General features: G+C 47.9%; 1 protein-coding gene across 1 annotated transcript in view; it reads right to left on the bottom strand.

The window, feature by feature from the left end:
- Positions 1 to 24,653, bottom strand: part of LOC119375637 (uncharacterized) — a 54,668-nt gene extending 30,015 nt beyond the window's left edge. The window contains exon 1 of the mRNA XM_049411184.1: positions 24,523 to 24,653. The gene's annotated coding sequence lies outside the window, so the exon portion shown is untranslated. The remainder of the gene's footprint in view (positions 1 to 24,522) is intronic.
- Positions 24,654 to 24,983: the final 330 nt, after the last annotated feature.

Here is a 24,983-nt window from a genome sequence, read left to right as displayed (position 1 = left end):
CGTCACGGAAACGTTATCGCCATGTAAAATATAATTATATAATAAAGCTAATTGGCACAGAATGCCTGAGACCATGCAAGGCACAACGTTCGCGTGTGCTCGAAGGCCCGACTTAGGCCGTTTAACGAGCTGGCCCGAGTCCTGCCCGGCCTGCAGCCTCAATCCCGGGCCCGGCCCATGCCCTCGGCTTCAAGCCTGGGCCCGGCCCAGGCTCGCAATTCAAGCCAGAGCCCGACCCGGGCCCGCGAGAAAGCGCTTCGGACGGCCCGGCCCGGGCTTTCGGGCCCGTGCAGTGCTCTAGTGTGAACATTCTTATGCGTGAGGCTATAAAAAAAGAGCCTGAATAGTCTAGTGGTTAAGACGCTCGCCTTCTGATTGTCGGTACGTGTGTTGAAGTTAATCTCGCTTCGCGAATACACTTTCTTCCCCTAAAATGTCTCTCTTTTCCTATCTTTATTTCTCTTTCTTTCTCTCTCTATCTCTTACTTTCTCTCTTTCTGTACTCGTTTTCTCGCCCACCAGAGTCATTGGATGCCGCGCCGGAGAAATCGGCGTACGTGTTCTGGGAGCGGAGTGGAAGACGAAGAGGACGACGACGATGAAGTAGAGGACGAAAAGTGCGCGTGCCGGTTCATGTTTTCTGTTCGGCGGCGGCGCGTGACGTCACACGAGGTGCGCCCGTGCGCACGTGTTCTGGGAGTGACGTCACTGCTCGGCGAGGTTTTTTCCAGTTCATGGATTACACCTTATTCCCGGCTTAATCAGCTCTGCTGGTAAAATTCAGGAGCCCTATAGCCCCATCAGGAAAAGGTGGGCTAGCGAAGCTTGTCGTGTGCGTGCCCGACGTACTACTTTCTTTATTTCCTTAATTCTTCCTTTCTTTCTTTCTTCCGCATGGCGCAATGCTCCCCCCTAACTGTTTCCTTCATCCATGCCGGGAATTGGACCGTCGTCCACGCGCTCAAGCAGTGCAACACTTCTTTTGCCACAGGCAACGACTGTCGTGCATTCATATCTTTGCGCCAATGAAGTGTGCCAACTTCAGTGACTGTCAAGTGGCAAGTCACCTCGACAGAAGATCAGGTTGCCATATCAGAAACGGCTGATCACTAGAGGCCGGATTTTTAGGCATTAAGAAAGCTCGTTTGAGGCGTCGAAAATAGGCAGGCAAAACAACGTTTTAGGCCTCCAGTATGATTATTATAGGCACAATAAACATTCACATAAATGCAAATAACTTCAAACAAAGACGTGCGCGACCTCTATCAAGGACAGGAGAACAATATGTAATTGGTGAAGATGGCACAAATGCGCAACAGTTGAACGTAGCCGTGCAATTGTGCATTGTCCCGCAGGGTTCGCAGGACACGGTTCTGCAGGGTGATTAGTGTCCATTGTTGAATCAACACACTACTGGATGTCTTTTGCGGCATGACTGAGAAGTGCACAGCACGAGCAGAAGCCAAATCGCTAAAACACCAGCAGGGAGGATTCTTCCGATTGGCCGGGTCGAATCGCGTAGAACCAATGTCTCCCCTGGCAGTGAACCATTGGCGTTGCAAGGTGCGGGAGGGAGGGGGTGTTCAACTCCTCCGTCCCTCGTTCCCTCAACTTTTTCAGCCTTGCGTATAACTGTACACACACACACACACACACACACACACACACACACACACACACACACACACACACACACACACACACACACACACACACACACACACACACACACACACACACACACACACACACACACACGCACACACACACACACACACACACACACACACACACACGCACACACACACACACACACACACACACGCACACACACACACACACACACACAGTACCTTTCTCGGGGGGGGTGTTGTGGTGTTTAACCATACGTTTTGTATGTTTGCGCATGTGTGTGTACACACACATGCACAAACATACGACCCGTATGGTTGAACACCAGAACACCTCCCCCCAAAAAAATTCTGGCTATGCTACTGCAGTGAACACCTTACAAATAAAGTATTAGCAAAACAAAAGCTGCGTGCACATCACTTTTTTTTTTGTCTTCACTCTGCTTTCCGCTGACGGCTCCCCGCGGTTTCGTATTTGCCAACCGCTCGCGCCATATCCGCGCGGCGGCGAAAGCTCGCCAGCAGTCCATCTTCACTACTCTCGAGCGGTTGTTTCAGGGGGTTGGTTTTAATAAAGGACTAGGTTGAACGCCATAGTTCACAACAGTCAATTTTACGCAGTACCATGAATACTGGTTTCAAAGAGCACCCAGGAGTGAAACAAAAATAGCGTTCATACAAGCGACTAATTTCGAAAGTAGGCATTTATAGGCATTTGTAAGCATTTAGGCCCGAACGCAAAAAAGGGCATTTATATACACTATAAAAACACTATAAAAGCCCTTCTTAACCTCTGATGCATGTTCATATATTACAATGGCGCAATAAGAGCGCAAGGAACAGAATAGGCATTTGCCTAAAATCCGGTCCCTACTGATCACCTACAAGCCCACGATCGCGGAAAAGAGTGTGCCGGCGAGGTAACAGAAATGCGGCTCTCGAAGGTGATCAGCCTTTTCTGATATAGACATCTGATCTTTTATCGGGGTGACTTGGTCCTCTCACGTTGCCCCAATTCATTTTAGCCTGGATATAACGGCATGACTGTCCGTTGTTTTCTGTATCAACTGAAATACTGCGCTGGTAAGCACGTGGATGAACGTCTGATTTTCTCCATGGAGGTAGGAGAGACTTAGGAGGGAGTACTGCGCAATGAGAAAGAAAGAAAGAAAGAAAGAAAGAAAGAAAGAAAGAAAGAAAGAAAGAAAGAAAGAAAGAAAGAAAGAAAGAAAGAAAGAAAGAAAGAAAGAAAGAAAGAAAGAAAGAAAGAAAGAAAGAAAGAAAGAAAGAAAGAAAGAAGTACGTCAGGTGCTCAGACGCAAAGTTAGGCTTGAACCCAGTTTGCCGATGGGGTACAGGCTCCTCTTTTTTTTATTTTTTGCTTAAGCGAGTGACTAGTCTCCGCTGGTGCACATAATTCGTAGGATCCGCTAACGTGGTCCTAAACTGTCGCACGCATAGGTCGGCAAAAGATGGAGCTCACTCAGGCTCACTCAAGAAATATCATTTGCGCTTAGGGCTCATTCGGACTCAGACTCAGCGAAATTTTCCTCAGCCGTATTTACTCGGACTCAGACTAGCTAAAGTTTTTCTCAAACGGACTCACTCGGAGTGAAACTCACCAAGCCAAATCTCATGCGCACTAACTAAGACTCACGGCTCGATCTGAGTCTGAGTGAGTCTGAGTGAGTCGACTCATGAGTCTGTCGACCTATGACTGCGGGGCCTACAGGCGAGGCCTAACAGTGCTGCCGCTGAGCATCGGGTCCGTCCGCTTCACCATACCGTTCAGTCATCGCACACACACACACGCTCAGAATTCAGGATGCTCGCTGATTATGGTACAGAGCACTAATTTTCAGTGGTGGGTAGAGGATGAGCAGATATACAAGGGTCCTGCTACGATTTGCTGCCGTTACGAATGTCACGCGCTCTGCCCCCGCAGGAAACAATGGTGCAAGGACATTTCAGGGCTGAAGAGGCCACCACAGATACTAAGGCACGCGACGAGCTACGCATGAATAGAAAAATTGGACACTCACACTGGGCAGCTGTTGCCGGTGCAGCCATGTTTTCCTCAGGAACGACTCACGCAGACGAGGAACTCGAACCTGCGAGTGTTGCGAGCGTTGTTGATGTTGATGATGATTCACTGTTCGTGGCGCGTGCCCATTAAGGTGAACGACCCAAGAGTCGGGCAATGTTAGAAATCAATTATATGTAGAGATATTGTTCAGGACATGTTTGTAGAGATATATATAGAGATATTGTATAGATATATGCAGAGATATGTAGAGATATTGTTCAGGACATATTGCAGGATACGATTTAGAAAGGCACGAAATATTACCGCCCAAGCACTCCTTGTACTCGTATATAGATGGTTAACCACTGAAGTTCAAACATGCGGCCCCGGTGGTGTTTATCACTGGGTTAATCCCCAAAGATCGTTGAATGCTTTCTCAACTATTGGTTCCGTCTGATCAAAAACCATAATTGATGTTCGCCACCCATCTGTTCCCTTCTTATTTTTAGTGCAACAGTGGTAAGTAGTGGGATTTCCACAAGTTCTGTGGAACGTGTACGCGCTAGGAGTTCTCGCGCACACAGCGCGGACGAATTTTGGTTTCGCCTAACCGTGTACGGCTTCGCTGCCGAAGGTAAGTAGGTAAAAAATTTTATTTAGGTCCTCAATAATATTCACCCCGTTTTAAAGCGCAGCTCTTATGCTTTTCTCTATGCCGTTACGCGTTCGCATGAACTATCATCATCATGAATGGCCTCTACCTTTCTAGCGCGTGCGACGCGAAAACTCGGCCGGCGTGCGCTCCCTTCTTCATCTTCCGCTTCGCTCCTCGAACATGTGCGCCCGGCGCGCGCTCTCCCGCTGCGCCGATTATTCTGGCGTGCGACGCGATAACTTGGATGGGAGAGAGAGCGAGTGCAGAGAGAAAGGTACAGGTATGAAGAAAGAGAAAGGGAAAAATTCTTGCCGAAAAATTTATTGATGCGGCGGGATCGGAACCCGCGTACCCGCGATCCGAAGGCTAGCACTGTAAGCACTCGGCTGTCCAGGCACGCTAACCGAGCAAACAGGAGCCTCGTATTATGTAGTATAGCAAGAAGGTGGGAAAGGGGTAGTGGTGGAGTGGAGAAGATATGTGAAGGGGAGGAGAGAAGAAAGGAGGAGGGGAGAAAGTAAGACATAGCATAGAAAGAAAGAGAAAGTGAAAATCAAGGTGGGGAGGGGGAGAAAAAGAAAGCCAGAAAGAACGAATCAAAGAAAGATGAACACATACGCAGCAAGAGAGAGATAGAACAAATGGGAAGCGAGAAATAGGAAGAAATATATATAGACAGAAAGAAAGAAATAGAAACAGACAGGCAAAAAAGACCGAAAATATAGAGAGAGGAAAGAAAAGGAAAGAAAGAGAAGAAGAAAGAAAGAGACCAATAAAGAGAAAGAAGACCACCCAGCTCCGCAGTTCGTTCAGGCTTGGCTCCACTAGTGCTGAGCTGCCAGAATTTTTCTGTAGGGGCAGAACTGCTGCCTGCTCCCACGTTGGAACGGGGAGGTCAAGGCTCACCGCCGCAATGTGGGCCTTTGGACAGCCCGGAGTTGATCGATCCAGTCGTGGCTCGTCCAAATAATAAAAACTCACAGATTCTCTTATGCATCCACATCAGTCGACTCGAAGGCGAAAGCCTCCTTCTGCTGCCTTTTTTTTTCTAAGTCTATGTAATGAACCTCCTGCGCCTCCCTCCGTAAACTTTCTGGAACTAGTGTGGTTTTGCATGCACACAGGATCGAAGGTATCGTAAGCTTCTTCCACCTCACATTGTTTTCCACAGCCCACGGGATCAACGCACCTTTGTTCAAGCAACCATGTCATGTGATGACGAACAAAATTTTGGCGAGATGTGACGTCGTGACGCCATTTGGTGACGTCATCTAGTCGGGATGATTTTTTTTTCATGACTCGAGTTCGACGCCTACGCAGGACGCCAACGACAATGGCCAATTTTCGCGTTTCACGAGGCATCTAGGGCTTTCGCCATAAAAATCTGGGGAGGGGCAAAGCATGAAGGGAAGGGTGTTTCAGCTCCACTAACGTGAAACATGTCGAGGGGCGAAACATGTAGAATGCGCCGGTGTTTCCGACAGTAAAATTGCTGCTAATAGGCAGTGAGAGACAGAAGAAAAATTAGACACAGAGACCCGCCGTCCGCTTTGTGTTAACGTGCACGCTGCGATTCTTTATTGTTCAACTACGCACAAGAGAAATCTCCCACCGGCACTACATTGCACGTCAAGACAACTGTCGTGCAGCGCGAGCAGTCGGTTTTTAAAATCAAGAAACTCGCTAGCAGACGCTGCCTGCGTCGGCGTTGTCTCTCGCGGGCGAGGGCGCGTTGTCGTTCCTTGCTAGCTGGTAGTTCAGTGTTCATCGCAGAAATAGCGTTTCCATAGTACACGCGCGCTGTTCGCTCTTTCTCGCCACACGGCGAGCGCTGAGGCGGTGGCGCCCTCTCTTACACTCAAGCAAGTGGACCGTCACGACAGCAGATGACGATGCACGCCGACACGTAGAGACCTTAAGCTGCTTCGCCCCTAAAACTGAAATCTGTCTTTGGCATCGATAATCGGTGGCTGTGCAACAAGACGGATCCTATGTGCTACGTCTAAAGGCGCAATACATGGCGGGGGCTGCGAAAAGTACGCATTGATATGAGAACAACACGCAGCTGTGCAAATTACGTCATTTACTCATTCGCAAGCAAGACGAGCGGCTGCTCAAACTACAAACTAAATTCACGGTGCACACGAGAATTCATTTGATCACGTAGCTTATATGCGAGGTCCCGAAAAAAATTGGCTTATCATTCTTTAGCTTGCTTCATCTTGCCATTCGTTAGATTTATGCTCATTCATACGGCTAATCCTTAATCGCCCGACGCACGACAAGGGACCAAGCTTTGGAATGTTACATAGCGGCTATACTTCACGGCGGCAGTTCGTCAGCCTCCGGCATGGGCATCGGCCTTAACACGAGCGTTCACGTCCGCATTCGCCTCAGCCTCGTTTCTTTTATTGACCCATTCGTTCAGTTATTTGGGTCATGCAAGTAGAAACTCGCGCTGAAAGGTGGCCTCCTCGGAATTCGGACTCGGCAAGCGTACGTGCATTTTCTCGTAAAAAAGGGACGGAACATTTCTCGCAACACATGCATCATATAGCTACTTTATATTGTGTCTTAGGCGAGCAGAATTAACGAAGAGCCTTGCTTTTTTATGAACTTTCGCCGACAGTATCGCCGTTTGCACATATTGTGCAATGCAACTGTAATCCTGGGAAACACTGCGGGTATCACTATCTATCTATCTATCTATCTATCTATCTATCTATCTATCTATCTATCTATCTATCTATCTATCTATCTATCTATCTATCTATCTATCTATCTATCTATCTATCTATCTATCTATATCTATCTATCTATCTATCTATCTATCTATCTATCTATCTATCTATCTATCTATCTATCTATCTATCTATATCTATCTATCTATCTATATACCACCCGTAACATTTTTTAACAACCCAGGAACAGCATTTAAAACCTTACGAAACTTTTCATGAGCTACGCAAGCAAAATACATACGGTTTTGGTATAGTAGTTGTTGATTTTATTATAGCAGGCAAAGGCTGAAAAACGTGCTGGCTGCAATGACTCTCAAGTAGCAACCACGTGGTACAGATTGTAAATAAATGTATAACATGAACGGTTGTCTAACATTAGTTGTGGTGGTGCTATTCTAAATTTAATTGTGGTAGCCATGTTGTCTATATGCTTTATTATAGACCTTATGCAAAATATTTGTTTATTGCAACTTTGTCATAACTTGGTTTATTACCTTACCATAACGATTACATGTAGCTCATGCCCGTCATAGATTCTCTGCGAAGGGACAAATTGTGCTGAAGGGTGTTAGTAGTTTGTTTTTGATTGTGGAGTTTAACGAGGTAGCATTTGGTGGGATGCTTTGGGCGCGTGCTGCTTCTCTATGCGTATTCTTCAAGCGCCTCACGTGCTATAACAGCCAAATTCAAAAGGGCGGGCCGGATTGCTGACCACCCCCCACCGCCCTTAATTTTTTAAATGTACGTCATCAGAGGAGGACACATCAGGTTCTCCCAAAAGCTGATCTCTCTTCGGAAAAATACTTCATCTACCCGTGTGTGCTTTAAAATGCTAACAGATACTTCAAGTGTGTGACACTTTTCTAATTAAACTAAAAAAAAATGCTGTTCCGGGAAACGGGTTATATTCGACCGCGGGTGCGCTTTTGTTGGTTACGCGCTGAGGTGGTTTCGCAAGCGTTCAGTCGGAAACGCAAAACTGCCTTGCTTCGACGGGTTGAAATGTCAAGCTCGAGTAGGTACAGAAAGCGACGATGTGAACGCGGATATTGTTGGCGTGTATCCTGCTATTTACGAGCACATGTCGGAGGAATATTACATAAAATACCGGCTAATCGCCACCTAATTCTTGCAGTAACAGCACTTTTCAGGTTCACTTTGCACGTGCATGAAATCCGTAAGCATTTTTTTACATTTTAATCTTAATATTTTATACATAACTCCCGTGGGTGGCTACAGCAGCAAAATATTTTTTATTTGAAGATGTATAAATAAGAGGACAACGTTTTATTTAGTTAGACGGACAATATATCAGGCGTAGGCTGCTCCTCATGAAATACGCTTTGAAATTGGTCAGCAGCACTTTCTCACTAACCGTCATCGCTGCTCCAATCGTGTCGCAGGCCAAGGCCTCGTCCCAACCATACGCAGGGTGTTCAAATATCTAAAAACGCTTTATTTGCTACACTGAAAACAGAGAGACATATTCTCAACGACGGCAGGCCTGCATGTGACTCGCCGACAAACTGCTGATAACGTGTGCACGTCCTTACACACTCGCCTGGCTTCTTTATGCCCCGATTGATTACTATCAAAGCAGATACAAGCAAAAAGTTATAGCAGCGACAGCAATACGACTCGGACACAAGCCTCCAACTTAGCGCTGAATCGGTAGCTTCGTGAACCCTCCGACAGATGGCAGCAATTTCGCTTAAGGCCCATAATCTAATAAACATTACATATCTATTCCTATACATCATGAAGCTATAGCCTAGCGTTGCCCGCTTCCACAAAAATACACCAACGAACGCTGCTTACATTAACTTTCGATAAAAACGATGTCTGTGGTGTGACGTATCGGGCCATACGCTACCCTATACAGGCCAGTGTAGTCGAGGTGCCTGGTAAGCACACGATATGAACACCACTAACAAATTCAGATACGTAGATACACTTCGTAAAACTTGGCTCAAAGAAAAAAAAAGCTTGGCCAGGTATGCAGAAGTGGCACGGAGACTGAGGAAACAGCGGAGCCGGTGGCCTTACCTAGCATGTGTGAAACTCTTTCTGGAAACAAATAGCGCGAAAAAACGTGGGACTAGTAGAAGAAAGCACCAGGACAAGCGCACAAAAAGGTACGGCCCGCCAAACAGAGTCCCTCCAGTTGCACACGGTTAAACCGGAGCCGGGCACACTCCCAGGAGAGAGTTGATTTGCCCCCACCTGAACCCATTTACGTTGGGCCAACGATGACCCAACGTAAATGGGTACAGGTGGGGGCAAGTCAGCTCTCTCCTGGGAAGTGTGCCCGGCTCCGGTTTAACCGTGTACAACTGGAGGGACTCTGTTTGGCGGGCCGTACCTTTTTATGCGCTTGTCCTGGTGCTTTCTTCTACTAGTCCCACGTTTTCTCGCGCTATATGTTTCCAGAATGAATTACCAACTCGCCGAACAGTCTATCCTTATGTGTGAAACCTCCGACTCGCCTCCCTCCTCCACTAGCCTCAGCCAAATTACGCTATGCCCCCCCCCCCTTTCCTTTCCTTTGCCTCTCCTCACTCTCACTTACCTTCCACACCTCCCTTGCCATACTATACTACGCTTTACTGTGCAGTTTACTCTCTTTCACATCTCGTCCACGAAAGGGGATCAGTGGTTACGGTGCTCGGCTGCTCACCCGAAGGTCGCGGGTTTGATCCCGGCGTCGGCGGTCGCATTTCGGTGGAGGCGAAATGGTAGAGGCTTGTGTACTGTGCGATGTCAGCCCACGGTAAGGAACACCAGATGGCCGAAATTTCCGGAGCCCTCCACTACGGCGTCCCACATAATAATATGTGGTTTTTGGGGCGTAAAGCCCGAGATATTATGATCTCTTTAACATCTCATATAGTTACATTGCATAGCTATGCTCGGTTTTACTTCTCTCTTGGCTTTGTTCTTGCGCACTTCGCTAGTTTTGGCGGTCGACAAACGGCGCTACTCCGAGCTTAAACAGCTCCGGTGTGAAAAAATACGGCTCGCACAGCTACTCCCTGACTGCTTCACATGAAATCAATTTCCCATAATGGGTGGCATCTGCCAGAACCCTTTTCACGCCAAAACGTAAGAGCAAACTCTCAATGAAAACTTACACGCAGTTATCTTTCAACCTGGTCACCCGTACCAAACGAAAACAACTCCCACGGATGTGTTGCAGGACACTACGCAAAGCATTAAGGGGCTACGCTTGCACGTCGTCTACTATTTGGTCACGGCAGCAGCGTCCCGGGCTAACCCTGCGGCGGCCGTGGTTGATAATGAAAGTCTCTGAACTTTTTAACACGTTCGAATGGTCCCTCTTTGAGACAGCGCTTCGTGGTGTCCGTGAGGTCAGCGTTGAGCAGTAACCACGAAAGGTTGGACCGCGCGCCGGGCCGCGTCATCATGTACGTGGCCTGGGAAAGCAAGAACGGCAAAAAAAAAGAGAAAGACTTTAGCAGCGCATCTGTTTCAGCTCTTGGTACGCCACGTTCACCAAAAACCACTTGTCGGGCATGCGTCACAGGAATTGAGCAAGCCCCACGACCGAGTACATGCATTTATGGGAACCATACGAATACGTTGCTGCCGGGAAAGGGAAGAGGTTGTGAGGAGGAGTAATGTAAGGGTGAAGAGCAGCGAAAGGAGGAGAGGGAGAGGGTGAAGCATATCTATGTATAGTGTGATATAGTACGGGGGTGGGAAAGGGTAGTGATGATGAGGTGGAGAGATGTGAAGGTTACGAGGAGGCGAGAGGGTAAAGTATAGTATAACCATGTGTAGTACAGTTTAACAAGAAGGCGGGAAAAGAAAGTTAGGGTGAGGGTGAGAGGCAGGAAAAGAACGAGGAGAGAGGGCATGGCATAGCATAGTATAACACAATACAATAAGGGGTGAAAAGGAGGGAAAGGAGGAGGGTAAGGCCACCAGGTCCGCTGTTTCCTCAGTCCTCGCACCACTTGTGCGTTGCTGCGCAATTTTTTTTTTTTACCAGCCCTCGTATCACAGACGATGACGAAAAAATTTTAGCGCCCTTCCAACTCTTTGTGGAGAAGGAAGACGAATGAAGCTGGGGAAACGTTTCGACGGCGAGGCGTCGCGCGTGCGTTTGCCATCGCTTGCTCAATCTTGGTGGGTGGCATAACCAGGATGTTATATGGCAACTCATGACAAGCTTCGCTTGAAAAATATTTTAAAGCGCAGTGTCTTCCCTTAACCCTTTCACTCACGGAACTGCATTTGTGGCAGGAAACAGAGTTTTATGCAAAAAACGGTCAATTCCTCTTGAGAAAATTGTTTTCTCACAAGCAAAAAAAAAAAAAAACATGGCACTCTTAGTTCAAAGATATGAGGTGGTTACCTCAGGTGCCCACCATGCAGTAAGGGTCTACCAGTCAGTTTCGGTGGAAGGCTGCAAAACTGCAGGAGCACGGGGAAATTGTGTATACCACACATCTTTCTTAATATTGAACGCTTATTAAAGTATTTCGAAAAACCTCTCCTCCAAGCACCAATTAAAAAATAATATATTACCAGCCTTCTATACCCTTCATGCATGGTGGTCACTCTAGGTGACCACCAACTTCAACGACACAGTGCTCTCTGCTGATTGAGTACAGCTCTTAATTTCTGGATTCCTTGGTATTAGCTACTTACACAACGTGCTATCCTAAGCCGTCGACTTAATAAGAACCGGACATACTTTCATTTCTGTAAAAATATCTCGGATCCATCGTGTAGGGCGCCTTGAAGACGACGGCAGCCGGATGAAAATAGACGTAACCCTTAACAACGAAGCCCAAACGAAGTGGCATCATCTCTGTCACTGTGTTGAAAGCTTTAGAAACGTGCCGTATCAAATGTGACGCGAGGGGATCGTGTGGTTCAAGAGAAAAAAAATGAAGAAAAGGTGGTTACCTGGGGTGACCACCGTGCCGGAAAGAGTTAAAAGGGTGATGAGCCACCCCACGAACTTGGGGAGAAAACACATCTTGCGGATAGCAGACACTGCTATGAACCTAGCCAAATCTTGCGGTCGTGCGCCGTAAGGAGAGCTTACAAACGGAGCGCGAAGTCTCAGAAGCCCTCTTTCCATAACCAGTCTTTAAGGCAATCGCGTTAATTGGGACTTGTAACTAAAGGCTTTTTGTGGCCACCACGAGTCCTGTTTTCCTTGGCTGTGTTGAGAAATTTCGCTCTCTGGTAACCACGACGAACACGTAATAGTGGCATCGCCATAGTATTAATTACTCCCTAGCTTACAGTGCATATGTACTTTCGTAAACAAAACCACACTTCAAGAAATAAAACCACGCAATACGAGGACTCCGTTTCGAAAGTGTCAGTACATGCGCCGCAACTAGTTGGCTGACGTGTGAATGCGATTGCGTCTAGATTTGCATGAAAATTGTTAATGGCAAGCTAATTAAGCATTTTGCCCATTCATATTTATAACCTCTTCTATGGTGTTCGTGAGCATTTAGTTTATGCATCAGCCGCATATTTGTTCGGCCGTTTTGTCTGCAGTCGTTGGGTCGGCTTCAATTTCACGCAAGCTTGAAGAACGTCCACCGTTCTACCTGTCCCTGCGCCTGTCTCAATTCACATAAAGTTTTCAGAAAAGATTCTACGGAGCTGCGCACTTTCCTTTGTCGGTGGAAGGCCAAGCGCACACGACTTTCTTGGCGCTGCAAATGCTCCGCGCCTTGCATTCCGTACAGCTCACGCTCTGGTGGCGCCATCTTGCGGCGTCGACGTCAGACGCCACACGCGCGCTCTAACTGACCCCACAGTTTCCTTCTGTAACAGGCTAACACCATGCTTCGAAGCCGCCGGAGTGCCCTGTGTGACGTCGGGCAGCGGGTAGCATCCTATTGGTCAATAGCCGGCATAAATCAAGAGCGGTGTTTAGATCTTAAGCGCTTTTCGCCACGAGGTGCCACCACGTGCCATCGCTGCGCTCCATAGTCTGCTAGCATTACACAGTGAGCCACATTCGCGTACAGGACTTACAACGGCAGACAGCGGTTCCGTTTCATCGCGCGCGATCAAGGTCAATACGCGCGTTGACGTCACTACTTTCCCCCGTGCCATCACGCGCTGTGCAGCTTTCGGTGCGCTCGCCGGGACGACAGAAGAGAAAAAGCGCGCGACAATATCCCGAAACTCCTTCGCTCGTTCTCGACGGATTCGAGAAACTTTATTGCGATAGCAATTATATGGACAGTCTCGACGGGTTTTGCCGTCGCCGTTGCCGTCACCATAGCCATCATGTCCTTCCGGTATGAAGTCCAAATCAATAAAATCCCCCAGGGCATCGTATGTTCTACCGCGGCTAAAGGCGCACGAGCGGGGGCGACGAACGCGGCCGAAGCAGAGCTCAAACGAGCCGTCCCGTTTCCTTCGCTCGAAGGGTGCGTGCTATAACATCACCCCACTCGAGAGTCCTGCCGTCGAAGCAGGCATTAAACGCCCCACCCATCTTTAACGAGCATGAAAAAAAATTCCACAGCATATCCACGGGGTGAATCATTATGAGGGGGGGGGGGGGTCGAAGCTCCGGAGGGAATCATCGGTAAACCGTGAATACTCCGAGTGAAAGTGAAAGCGCGCCATCAGCGAGCGGATTTTATTACAACGGTCCCCCTAGCGTACGTCGCCGCACTAAATCGAGCGATTGCCTTCCACCAATGACATGCGCCATATGGGAATCTTCCGTGAATTCTGCCCAGTACATCATCAACGACGTGAGATCGAGCGCGTTTATACTAAAGGGTCGATGAGAGTCATGGCGCCTTGCAGCTCACTTTATTTTACATGTGCGCTGTGAATTTTTATTGTTTAATCACGCACAGGAGAAATCTCACACAGGCACTACCTTGGAGGTCAATATCCAGTGCCTATATATACGGGGTGGTCAGTGAACGGTTGTGCAGCGCGAGAAGTCGGTTTTTTCAATCACGAAACTCGCTAGCAGACGCTGCCTGCGTCGGCCTCGCGAGGCGAGAGAGGCGGGGGGACTACAGCACGCATCTGCGACGCAGCGAGCACCTCCGCGCCATCTAGGGATCTTTCTGAGAACTAGAGGTGGCTACCTACTACTACTACTACTACTACTACTACTACTACTACTACTACTACTACTACTACTACTACTACTACTACTACATACTACAGAGGAAAGACAGAGCCACACCCAAAGGAGCTTCGCCCCTAAAAGACGCGAAGACGCGAGAAGGAGAGGGAGCGTTGCGCGAGGAGCAACTTTGAACTTTGAATCTAAGGGCGCGTTTGCGATCACTGGCGCGCGCGCTATCTCGAAAGCCATTGCAGCGGGCAGCTTGTATACCCTTGTACGTGCAGCGCTCACAACGCGAAGTGACTAGGCGGAGAGCATCGCCCCCTGGAGCGGCCGTATTCTCTCACACCAGCGTTTTGCACTTACGCGAGATCAGATACACAACCGTTAGCTGCCAACCTCACTTCGTGTAACACTTGTTCTTTACACACTACAATTTGCTGCTATCGCATTCATTGCTTCGCCTTTGCGGTGAAACTGTGACTTTCTTGCGGCAGTCAATTTGTGAGTCAACACGCTCCGATACTGCTGTCATTCGATGATAGCTTGGCAAGGTGGTTCCTGACCCCTTTGTGTATACGCACACTACTCACACAAAGCAAGTTACCTTCATCGTCATGTATTCAGTCGTGTCATAACTTATCAGGAAATGCCGGTTCCATCGCCTGTAGTCATCGTCTGTCGAAACACCGATAGCCACCTTTTCAAGGTTGAGATCCGTCTCTGGCATCTGGCAAGCCTGCACCGTTGCAGTTATAAAAAAAGTTACACTTTTGCCACGAAGGCGAAGCAATGAATGCGATAGCAACTAATTATAAAGTCAGAAGAAGAAAACCAACCAGTTCCATACTTGCAGTGTGCCCATCAAGCGCAAAGGACTCACGAAAAGAGCACACACAGGATGATAACGAACTAACAACGGTAACAGCTCGACACTTGCAGCGCGCTGCACTGTTCAAACACAACGAAGGACGCTCAAAAAGAATACGAGCGCGAACTGCCCCAGTTACTTATCCGTGTTTGAGCCGCGCGCTACAACCCAACGCTCTTCGATATTTTTGGTTTCTTGTGAGCTGTGGCGCGTAGAATGGCCCCTCCACGTCTCCTGCCGCGCGGTGGCATTCGACGCATTGTTTACCTGGCGTTTCACATCGCGTGTGGGTACAGAAATGGGTCACGTTTTAGTGCGCGTCTCAAGGGCAGTTTTTAAACAGAAGCAAAATCTAGAATCCTTACTTTAAAGCACAGCGTGCGTGCAATCTCGCGGGTGACACTGCACACGCAGAAGCACCTCCGAGATCTGCGTGCCGCCAGCGTTAAATGGTGTATATAAATAGCTCGACGATAGTATTCCACACAACCGGTGTCGCATGGCCAAGTTGTTTAAATTGGCGCGCTGAGGAGCGAGGGGTCGCAGGTTGGAATCGCGGTGTCGCACTTCTGAAATTTTTATATGCCGAGCATTTTTTAGTCGCACCTGCGGCGTCGGCGGCGCCGTCCACACCCCCACTGCGCATGCTCGGCTCGTCTCGTACCGGCAGCAGGCCTCTCCTATATATATATATATATATATATATATATATATATATATATATATATATATATATATATATATATGGGGCATGACGGCAACGGCGCCGGCAAAAAACAGCCGAGAGTGTCCATATAATCGCTGAGCGTCCTCATAATCGCTATTGTTACAACGGATATCGGATATAACGAACACATCTATGGTCCACATATTGCTTCGTTATAACGAGTATCAACTGTATATGCAATGATAAAACTGTTCACGCCGAGATATGCCGCATGACAGCAGGCACGCTCGCGGACTACCGACAACACAACGCCTTTGTGCCGGATGTGAGAACAGGAGGGTAAATAACGAACACCTTGTGCTTCGCCGTACTTCATGTTTGCTTTTTTGTTTGTTTGGGCTTTAATGGCGCAAAAGCTACTTGGGCTATGCTGCGCCATACTTCATGCCTCCGCCAATGGCACTGGGGCTTCTAGGCCCAAGTGGCTGTGTGCACCTACATACAGGCGATGAAGCATCTAGTGCAGCAGAATACGCGACAGTGCGCACCAATAAAGCGACGCGGTGGAATGGCGGCGCGCGACGCTACTGTCGGGGTTCACGGTGTGGAACAATGATGTCGTACCCAGTAACTGCGAACTCATATTTTGCGCGTGGGCGTGTTTGTGCGTCTGTGGAGTGTATTTTGTTTTCATTTTATATTCGGAGCTGTCTCAGCTCGAAAAACCTCCATTAGTCGCGAACAAAAACTATCGTCATCATGAACCAGCACGCGCTATCTTCATCCTCTTCTTCATCTTCTGCTTGGCTCCCAGAACAGATGCGCCAATTTGACCTGCGTGGGATGCAATAACTCTGATAGGCGAGAGAACCAGTAGAAATAAAGAGAGAGAAAGAAAGAGAAATAGAGAAATGCAGAGATAGAAAGAAACACAAAGAGAGAAATACAGAGAAAGAAAGGTTAGAAAGACAGAAAAAAAAAGATAGAAATACGGAGGAAGAAATATGCAGAGAGAAAAAGAGATAGACAGAAAGAGACGAAAAAAGAGATAGAAAAACCGAGAGCGTGACAGAATGAGAAAACAAAAGAGAGAAAGAAAGACAATCAAAGAAAGATGGAGACAGAAATAGAGAGAGGAAGGAAGAGCCAAAAAAAGAAGAGCAAGCGAGAAATAGAGAGTGAGAGAGAAAGAATGTGAAAAGCAATATACAGAGACAAGAAGAGAGAGAAAAAACGAAAGAAAGGGAGAAAGTAAAACAAAACAAAGAGTAACAAAGAAGGCCTCCCACCTGCACAATTCCCACAGGTTTGTCACCGCTAGTGCGAACCTGCCTTAGTTTTTTTCTTTTCTTGTATTACCGATTCTCTGGCTAGGACACATTAGATTCGCCCGTCAGATACAAATGGCTCAGCCACACATCGTCACCATTGTCAAATGAAAATATCCCGAGTAATGCGACTGCGCGTATTCCGATGCGTGAAGAGTGAAACTTGCCTGGGAGTAGTCCGTGAGATAGAAGCGGTCGCACCGCTGGTACAGTGCACTATTAGGGGTTGCGGGCTTCCCTTTCAGCCAGTACATGACGACGCCCATCTGCAGTGCGAAGGCTACGATGAGCGACGGTCTGCCGAAGGTCGACCTGGCCATGTTGGAGGCCTTCTCCTGCGGTTTTAAAGGAACACAAAAGTGAAACAATGAATTGGTTTAGATTGATAAATTATATTTCGAAAAAAGTAAGACATGTCTTCACAGACGTAGCTGAGCGTTTGTTGTGCATTGTTTCGCCCGGAGGGCGACGGAATGAATGCTATAGCAACAAGTTGTAATGTCACGCGAAGAACGGCAAGCTGTTAGAAATTTGCAACGCGCTCCTCAAGCAGAAAGGACGCACGGAACGAACATACACAGGATGAGCGCGAACTAACAACTGTCACAGGTCGACAGTTAAAGCGCGCTGGTCAAATACAAAGGAGGACGCACGAAACGAACGCACAAGTATACACAGGATGAGCGCGAACTGTGGCAGTTTTATCTTATTTGCTTGTGAGCAGCGCTCTCATTTCGCGAAAGTGGCCGCTGGAGTGAGCGAGGTGATCTTCGTGCTCTCTGTATCTTCAGCGTAAGCTTGCTGCGAGAGCGCAAGACGTACAAACCACCGCCATCACAGATAAGCGCGCGCGCACGAGCGACCACGCCCTGTAGAGGCGCGCGCTGATCGCGACGCGTGGAGCGGCGACCTTTAAAGCGCGCTCTTCGAGCCCATCATGCCCTCTCGCTAGTGATAACAAAAACAAGCTGATGTACCACGAATCTCTGAGTACAGCCACCGGCAAATGGTGTAATTTCTAGCTGCTTTCCGTTCTTCGCGTTACATTCCAATTTATTGCTCTCGCAATCATTGCTTCACCGTTGCGGCGAAACCATGACTTTTTTTTCCTTTCAGCAGGGTCTTAAGAGCGTCCAGGAGTCAATCCCAAAACGTCAGCTTGAAGAAAATGTCACGTAACGCTGCCATGTGAAACAACGCATTTCCCCTATCTCATATATGGGCAATTTCTGAAGGAGAAATGGCGTCAGGATTCTAGAAACATATCAATACTAATCCCGAGAATGACTCAAATCTTGACGCCGATTCTAAAATATAGAGATTTTGTTCCACCACTATGCTTGAACACGTGGTGACCCTATGGGGTGCCTCACGAAAGAGAAAAAAAATGCTAGAGCCATGTCCCGTGTCTGTAGCTTACCCCAACAAAGCGCTATTAATCACAATAGGGAAGTTACTAATGCGAGTACCTGTTAGCAAGGTCACAAAAACTTTATTCCTTATGAAGCCGCGGGCCCGCACCGAGACGTCCGCGGGCCGCGTGTTTAAGACCCCTGGGCTACAGCATCATCAAATCACTCAAACCAAAAATTAAACGACGTACCGCGTATAGAGGCAGCTTTGGGCAATTATATGTATACTCTCCATCGCAGCACTGCTTTATCCCCGTCAACTCATCGAAAGCCCAGCTGTCGCCGGCTGTCATCGTATCTGATATTGATCACGGAGAATGGTAAACTGCGTGAAGTGTGTTTCAACATGCTCAACCTTGCGAGCATTAAAGTGTTGCATCATCCTCGGACCCTCGCGAGTTTCACTGGAATACGTACCCTTTTGCTAGACTGAGTGACTGTTTTATTGTTTAGCTGTTGTTGCCAAGCAGCATTATGGCGTTCTATTTATTTGTTTATTTTTGTTCATATATATATCAATCTAATACTGCGAACAACCATGCGTCATGGCGAGAGAGAGCAAGTGGTGATAAAAATAAACACTGTTACAACGCGTGTGTTAAGTTCATAAATGAAAAACAGCATGGCTGATCCAATCTGTCATAGGAATCGGTATAACACGAAAGTGATACGTGTCTTCACAGATGTAGTTGAGCGTTTGTTGGGCATTCGTTCACCACAACGGCGAAAGAACGAATGCTATAGCAACAAATTGTAATGTCACGCGAAGAACGGCAAACAGCTCGAGACTTGCAACGCACTGCTCAAGCAGAAAGGACGCACGGAACGAACATACACAGGATAAGCACAAACTGTCACAGTTGTAACTTATTTTTGTGTGAGCAGCGGGCTCCTTTCGCAAAAGCGGCCGCTGCAGTGGGCGAACTGATGTTCGTGTTCTCAACGCAAACTTGCGGTGAGATCACAAGGCGTACAAGTGTTTGTGAGGTACGTGGATGACTGCTTCTGCGTCATAAAGAAGTCAGCCGTAGACAGCTTCCTCCAACATCTGAATTCCGTCGACCAGGCGATACAGTTCACGGTGGAGCGAGAGCGAGACGGGACGCTTCCGTTTCTCGATGTGGCAGTCGGGCGGCAGGGCGAGCGCATGACCTTCTCGGTGTACAGAAAGCCAACGCACACCGGCAGGTATTTGCATTTCACGTCCTGTCATCCGACTGCCCACAAAGCTTCGGTAGTTTCGGCGCTCCTTTCACGTGCAAGAACAATCTGCACGTCAAAGGGCGAGAGAAAGAGAGAAGAGGAGAGGGTCGTCGCCGAGCTGCTAAAGAACGGATACACCAAAGCTTTCATTCGCCGAGTGTCGCGCCGTGTGCCGAAAGACGCGCTACGCGACCCCCCTCCCCCCTCCCCAGCCACCCCACCGGCCACAACGGAATCCAAGAAGCCAGCCCAGCGCATTGTCATACCATATGTGCCGGGCATCAGCGAAGAGCTCGCCAGGGTTCTCAGAAAAGAGGGGGTCACGGTGATACACAAGCCAGCGTCGACGCTCACCCGCCTGCTACCGCGGCCGAAGGATTGACCCCCGAGGGAACAACACCAGGGCGTAGTTTACAAGGCGCCGTGTTTACAATGCCCAGCTAGCTACATAGGCGAGAGCAAGTGCTTCCCAGAAAGAATACGCCAACATAAGAACGACGTCAGGAAGATGGAAATGCAACGCAGCGCTCTTGCAGAGCACTGTGAAAAGCACGACCATAAGATCGACTTCGACGGCGCTCCTGTTCTGGAAACAGAAAGGAATCTGGGAAGCAGGCTTTTGCTCGAGTCGTGGCACATTCAAAACACGCCGGCAAATGTGAACCGGTCCCTGGGAACAATGCCCTCGGTTTACGTTCACGGCCTCCGAAACGTGAGGGAAAGGGAAATCCGGAGCCGCGGTGGAACAAGTCGGGGAGAAGCTTCCATGACCAAAACCAGTCACCCGTGAGGAAGGGAAAACGTCGGGCTCTCTTAAACTTGGCTGGAGCCATATTAACCTCCTAAATATTCCACCCAGCCAGACAGATTTCTGTCGAAATGTTTACATTGAAACCACCGCCATCACGAGATAAGCGCGCGCACGAGCGACCACGCCCTGTATAGAGGCGCACGCTCATTGCACCTCGTGTGGCGGCGATCTTCAAAACGCGCGCTTCAAGCCCTTCACGCCATCTCGATAGTGATAACGAAAGCACGCTGATGTACCACCGAACTCTGAGTACCGCCACCGGCAAATCGTGTATATAAATAGCTCGCCGTTAACATGGCGAAGGACGTGCCGTCTGTGGCCTAATCGTTTCGCGCCGCGCGCTACGGAGCGTGGGGTCGTAATCTCGACTCCCGTTGACGGAACTTTCCCTTCAAATTTTTTTTGGCATCTGTTAGTCTTTATAATTTACAACGTCATATCCGTGATGGAAATACGTCGGTGGAGCCGTGGTGCACGCTGGCATAAAACACTTTCGTGTTTAAAAGAAACATGCAAATAAAACATTCACCGTTTTCGCGTTACGCTTCGCGTCATGCTATGTTGTATTGTAGCTCGCGTTTACCTAATGTAGCTTATCGGCCCTACATGGACTTTGCGGCCACATTATGTAATACATAAATAAAATGAGAAGCATTACTTTATTCCATGCATTGCGGCTCCTCCAGAACACCCCTCCCCCCCCCACACACACACACAGAAACTGTTTTTCAATTATTTAACACCTTTCGGGTCTCAGGGTCGCAAAGTGAGCATAAATAATTGAAATGGTTGCACTCTTGCAATGCGTCCACCTTGCAGCACAAATCACACCGTGACGAAAAGCACCCACCATAGTAGGAGTAAACACGTGCAGGCTCTTGTAAGCGTTGATGGGCAGTGTGATGCAGTGGTCTTGATAGGGCATAGTCAAAATCGTGGTCATTAACACCAGGACATCCACATCTGGCCTGCAAGCACGTTGAAACAACACAAAAGTTCAGGCAAGGCAGAAATTCAGGAGAACATTGAGGCTAGAAGAAATGAAGGATCCACGAACGGGAGGAGGGGGCAGGGGTGGGGTCTGTCGCTGGAGTCAACGTATCGACAAGTGGTCCCGTCTTGTCGTCAAGGCAACAAGTTGCTGCCTTGAAGAAGACAAGTCCACTCGCCGAAACGTTGTTTCCCGCAACAGCCCCCGTTCAAGAATTTTTCGTCGCAGAAATTCAGGGGAACATGGTGGCTCTAAAATACCCAAATATCGCTGAAACAAATTCAAAGGAAATCCAAACATCGCTGGAGCCAACGTTTTTATACAACAACCAGGACTTGAGAATCTTGAAAACAGCGCAAGAACGACACGCACAGAAGAAGGTGGGAGGACACCACCAGGCAAAATCTTTGGGGCATTTCACATGAGAAAGAGGCGTGAGCGGGGTATTAGCTGTCCCTCCATTGCCTCGCATGGTAGTGAATACTGTTTGTTGGAACGTTCAAGACCTTGGCAACCTTCTCTGCGGCTGTTCACGTGGAAGTGATCAGAAATATTTTGCTCGTTGTTGGATTTTAGGATACAGAGTGGCGCATTCGGACGTCACGTGTGAAGCGCTAACATGTGTAACAAGTTGTCATGTGCTCGTATTTTAAAATAAAATTTAGTTGCGAGTACAGCGCTGTGATGTGTCGGTGTTTCCTTTTATCTTCTTTTCTACGTGTCGTTTCTGCGCTGTATTCAGGACGTTCAAGTACTATTACCAACTAGCCCAGCTATGAATTCTTCTAGAAGAGCCAGGACTCAGAATTGTGGTGAATTGGGCCTGTTGGATGCACGTCTGAAACGATTTGTAGTGCAGTCAACAGAGACATAAAATAAGACACGAGACGCCATACGAGCGCTCGTATGCTGTCTCGTGTCTTCTTTTGTGTCTGCGTTTCCTGCGTCACAAATCGTTTCAGCCAGGACTCGTCTTCAACAAAGGGACTCGCCGATTCTTTTTTTGTCAACTTGTCTTCGCGTTGCTGCACCAGAGGAATACAAGAATACTCTTGTCGAAACCTTGGATCCGCGGACACATTCTCGTTCAAAGGTTTCTCGTCGTCCGCCACGGTGGATCAGCGGTTACGGTGCTCGTCTGCTGATCCGATGGTCGCGGGTTCGAGCCCGGCCGTTGCAGTTGTATTTCGGTGGAGGCAAAACGGTAGAGGCCTGTGCATTGTGCGATCTCAGTACACGTGAAGGAAGAGCAGATGGTCGAAATTTGCGGAGCCCTCCACGACGGCATCCCTCATAATGATATCGTGGTTTAGGGACGTAAAACCCCAGATATTATCAAGCTTTCTCGTCGTAACACGCTCAACCAACCATGGGCGCTCCGCGATGACCTCCAGCATCGTGCCACGCTCCCGAAGCTGATCGCTGGGAGTAAGTGAGACGTAAGAACGTCGCCCACAACCCAGAAAAAGTAAGGAAAAAAAAGCTGCAAAGCGCTCGGAGACGATGCGTTGTACGTTGTTGTTACGGTGGGCGGGGCGATGTTATCGATTTGATCTTTACGCGGAACATGACGGCGACAGCGAAAACCCGCCGAGGGTGTCCACATATTTGTTATCGCAATAACAATGCGAAAAAATATTAGGTTCATGGTGATACGCCGCCGTCATCCGAAAGCAGTGTCGAAAGAATGCACCCGTACTATGTCATCTTCCGTAAAGAAAAGTGACTACGGCGAGGTTTCGATCCACTGCCCCACCACCACTATGGTATTCGTCGCCCTGTAGCAGAGTGCGCCTGCCTTGTGTCGCTCTCCTCTTTTCCGTCTACGTTTCTTGCGCTTCGCCCACAATGAATCCTCACCATCTAGCCCAATTTGCTGTTCTGTTAAGAGTTCGCTACCGCTGCGTCACCGTTGCAACAAGTGACGAATAAGTGTGCACGTGGTTGGACTACGGTGTATAAAACAAACCGACAGAAATAACTGACAGTTCTATGTGATTAAGCCAAAATGTAACCAATGAGTAGAGCAAATTGAAAACAAATGGATTTCATATGAGCTCACAGAGTATACAAATTTAATTATATGTGTGTGTGTGTGTGTGTGTGTGTGTGTGTGTGTGTGTGTGTGTGTGTGTGTGTGTGTGTGTGTGTGTGTGTGTGTGTGTGTGTGTGTGTGTGTGTGTGTGAAAGAAAGAAAATGGCTTTTTAAGGGCTCGTTTTTCTTTGTTGGACGCAATAATAATAACTGTGTCTGTTAGTTCTCATATATATATATATATATATATATATATATACACGCACACTCAGCAGATGAATTTTATTTCATATACTGCATCGGTGAACTTTTCGTCGCGAAACAGTGATCGCCGTAATTTAGGAACACGTTTTGTTTTTATTTTATAACATGGAACCAAATGCGTCTAATCGCATTTGAGCGCAATCAAGCGAACCTATGCACGCTATGCTATCGCCGAACGAAAATGACCATACGCACTCCAGGAAATAACCATAACTATATAACGCATATTTGTATTCTGTAGGAGGTAAGGTGATGGCAGCAGCGAGATAAAGCGCTAATGTTGGACAGATTCAAATATCGAATCGAACAGTGTGACTCGAAGCGTATAGCTGCTGTTGCCTTCGAAGTTGCGTACAGCCTTCAAAGCGTGTAGCCAATATTCACGCATATAAATATTTTTTTCGAATGTTCCCAATGTTTAATGGTGTCAAATGTAGCCGAATAAACGAGGTGTTGGCGCAATCATACCATACATTTCGTCACCCCCGTGACCATACATAGCACGGGTATCAAGCATGAGAGCTTACATGATGCAACAGGTTACATCTGCGTCTCTCGCCGAGCGACTTTGCGACTAATTCAACGACCATTCGCACTTCCTCAACAGTCCTGCGCGAGCGAACAATCTGCTCATCTGTTTCTTATGCTGAATTTCGAGTTTATGTTGTAAAACAATGATCACTGCTACGTGAGCCTTGTTTCGACATGAGAGCGTTAGTACTCGATTCGACATACGCGGCCACCCCGAATGGGCGACCATGCGTGTTCGCTGTTAGACATCGGCCACTCACGTTATCACGTTCTCTGCAATGTACTCCAGGTTCGACCAGGATTTGGTGGTGTTGTATAAGTAGTATCCGATGCCGACAAACACTTTCCGCCGCTCTCTGTCGTCACCCAGTAGACTCCGGAGTGTCTAGAAAACGAAACGTGAGGAGCGCGTTAATCACATTTTTATGGCAATTTTTTGCAAGGCGGCTTCAACTTATATTTTCTAACGGAGCATGCTTGAAAAACCAGCGCGAAAACGAAGAGACACGCAGGACAAGGACACAGGACGAGCGCTGTCTAACAACTGAAACTTATTGAACGAAGCAAAATAAAATGAAAAAATTCGCAGTGGCTTAGCTCGGCAATGCCAAGATATACGTAGCGTCAGCAAAGGTTCAGCTGATTATTCTTTGCTTTCCAGATTGTCTAGGATTATTAGCCTTCTTCTGTTCATTCTTCGTACGCTTAACCGCTAATTGCC

The sequence above is a fragment of the Rhipicephalus sanguineus genome, chromosome 11, assembly GCF_013339695.2.
Source record: "Rhipicephalus sanguineus isolate Rsan-2018 chromosome 11, BIME_Rsan_1.4, whole genome shotgun sequence".
Taxonomy (NCBI): Eukaryota; Metazoa; Arthropoda; class Arachnida; order Ixodida; family Ixodidae; genus Rhipicephalus; species Rhipicephalus sanguineus.
The sequence above is the reverse complement of the archived record's forward strand: the minus strand, read 5'-3'. Positions and strand labels throughout refer to the sequence as shown.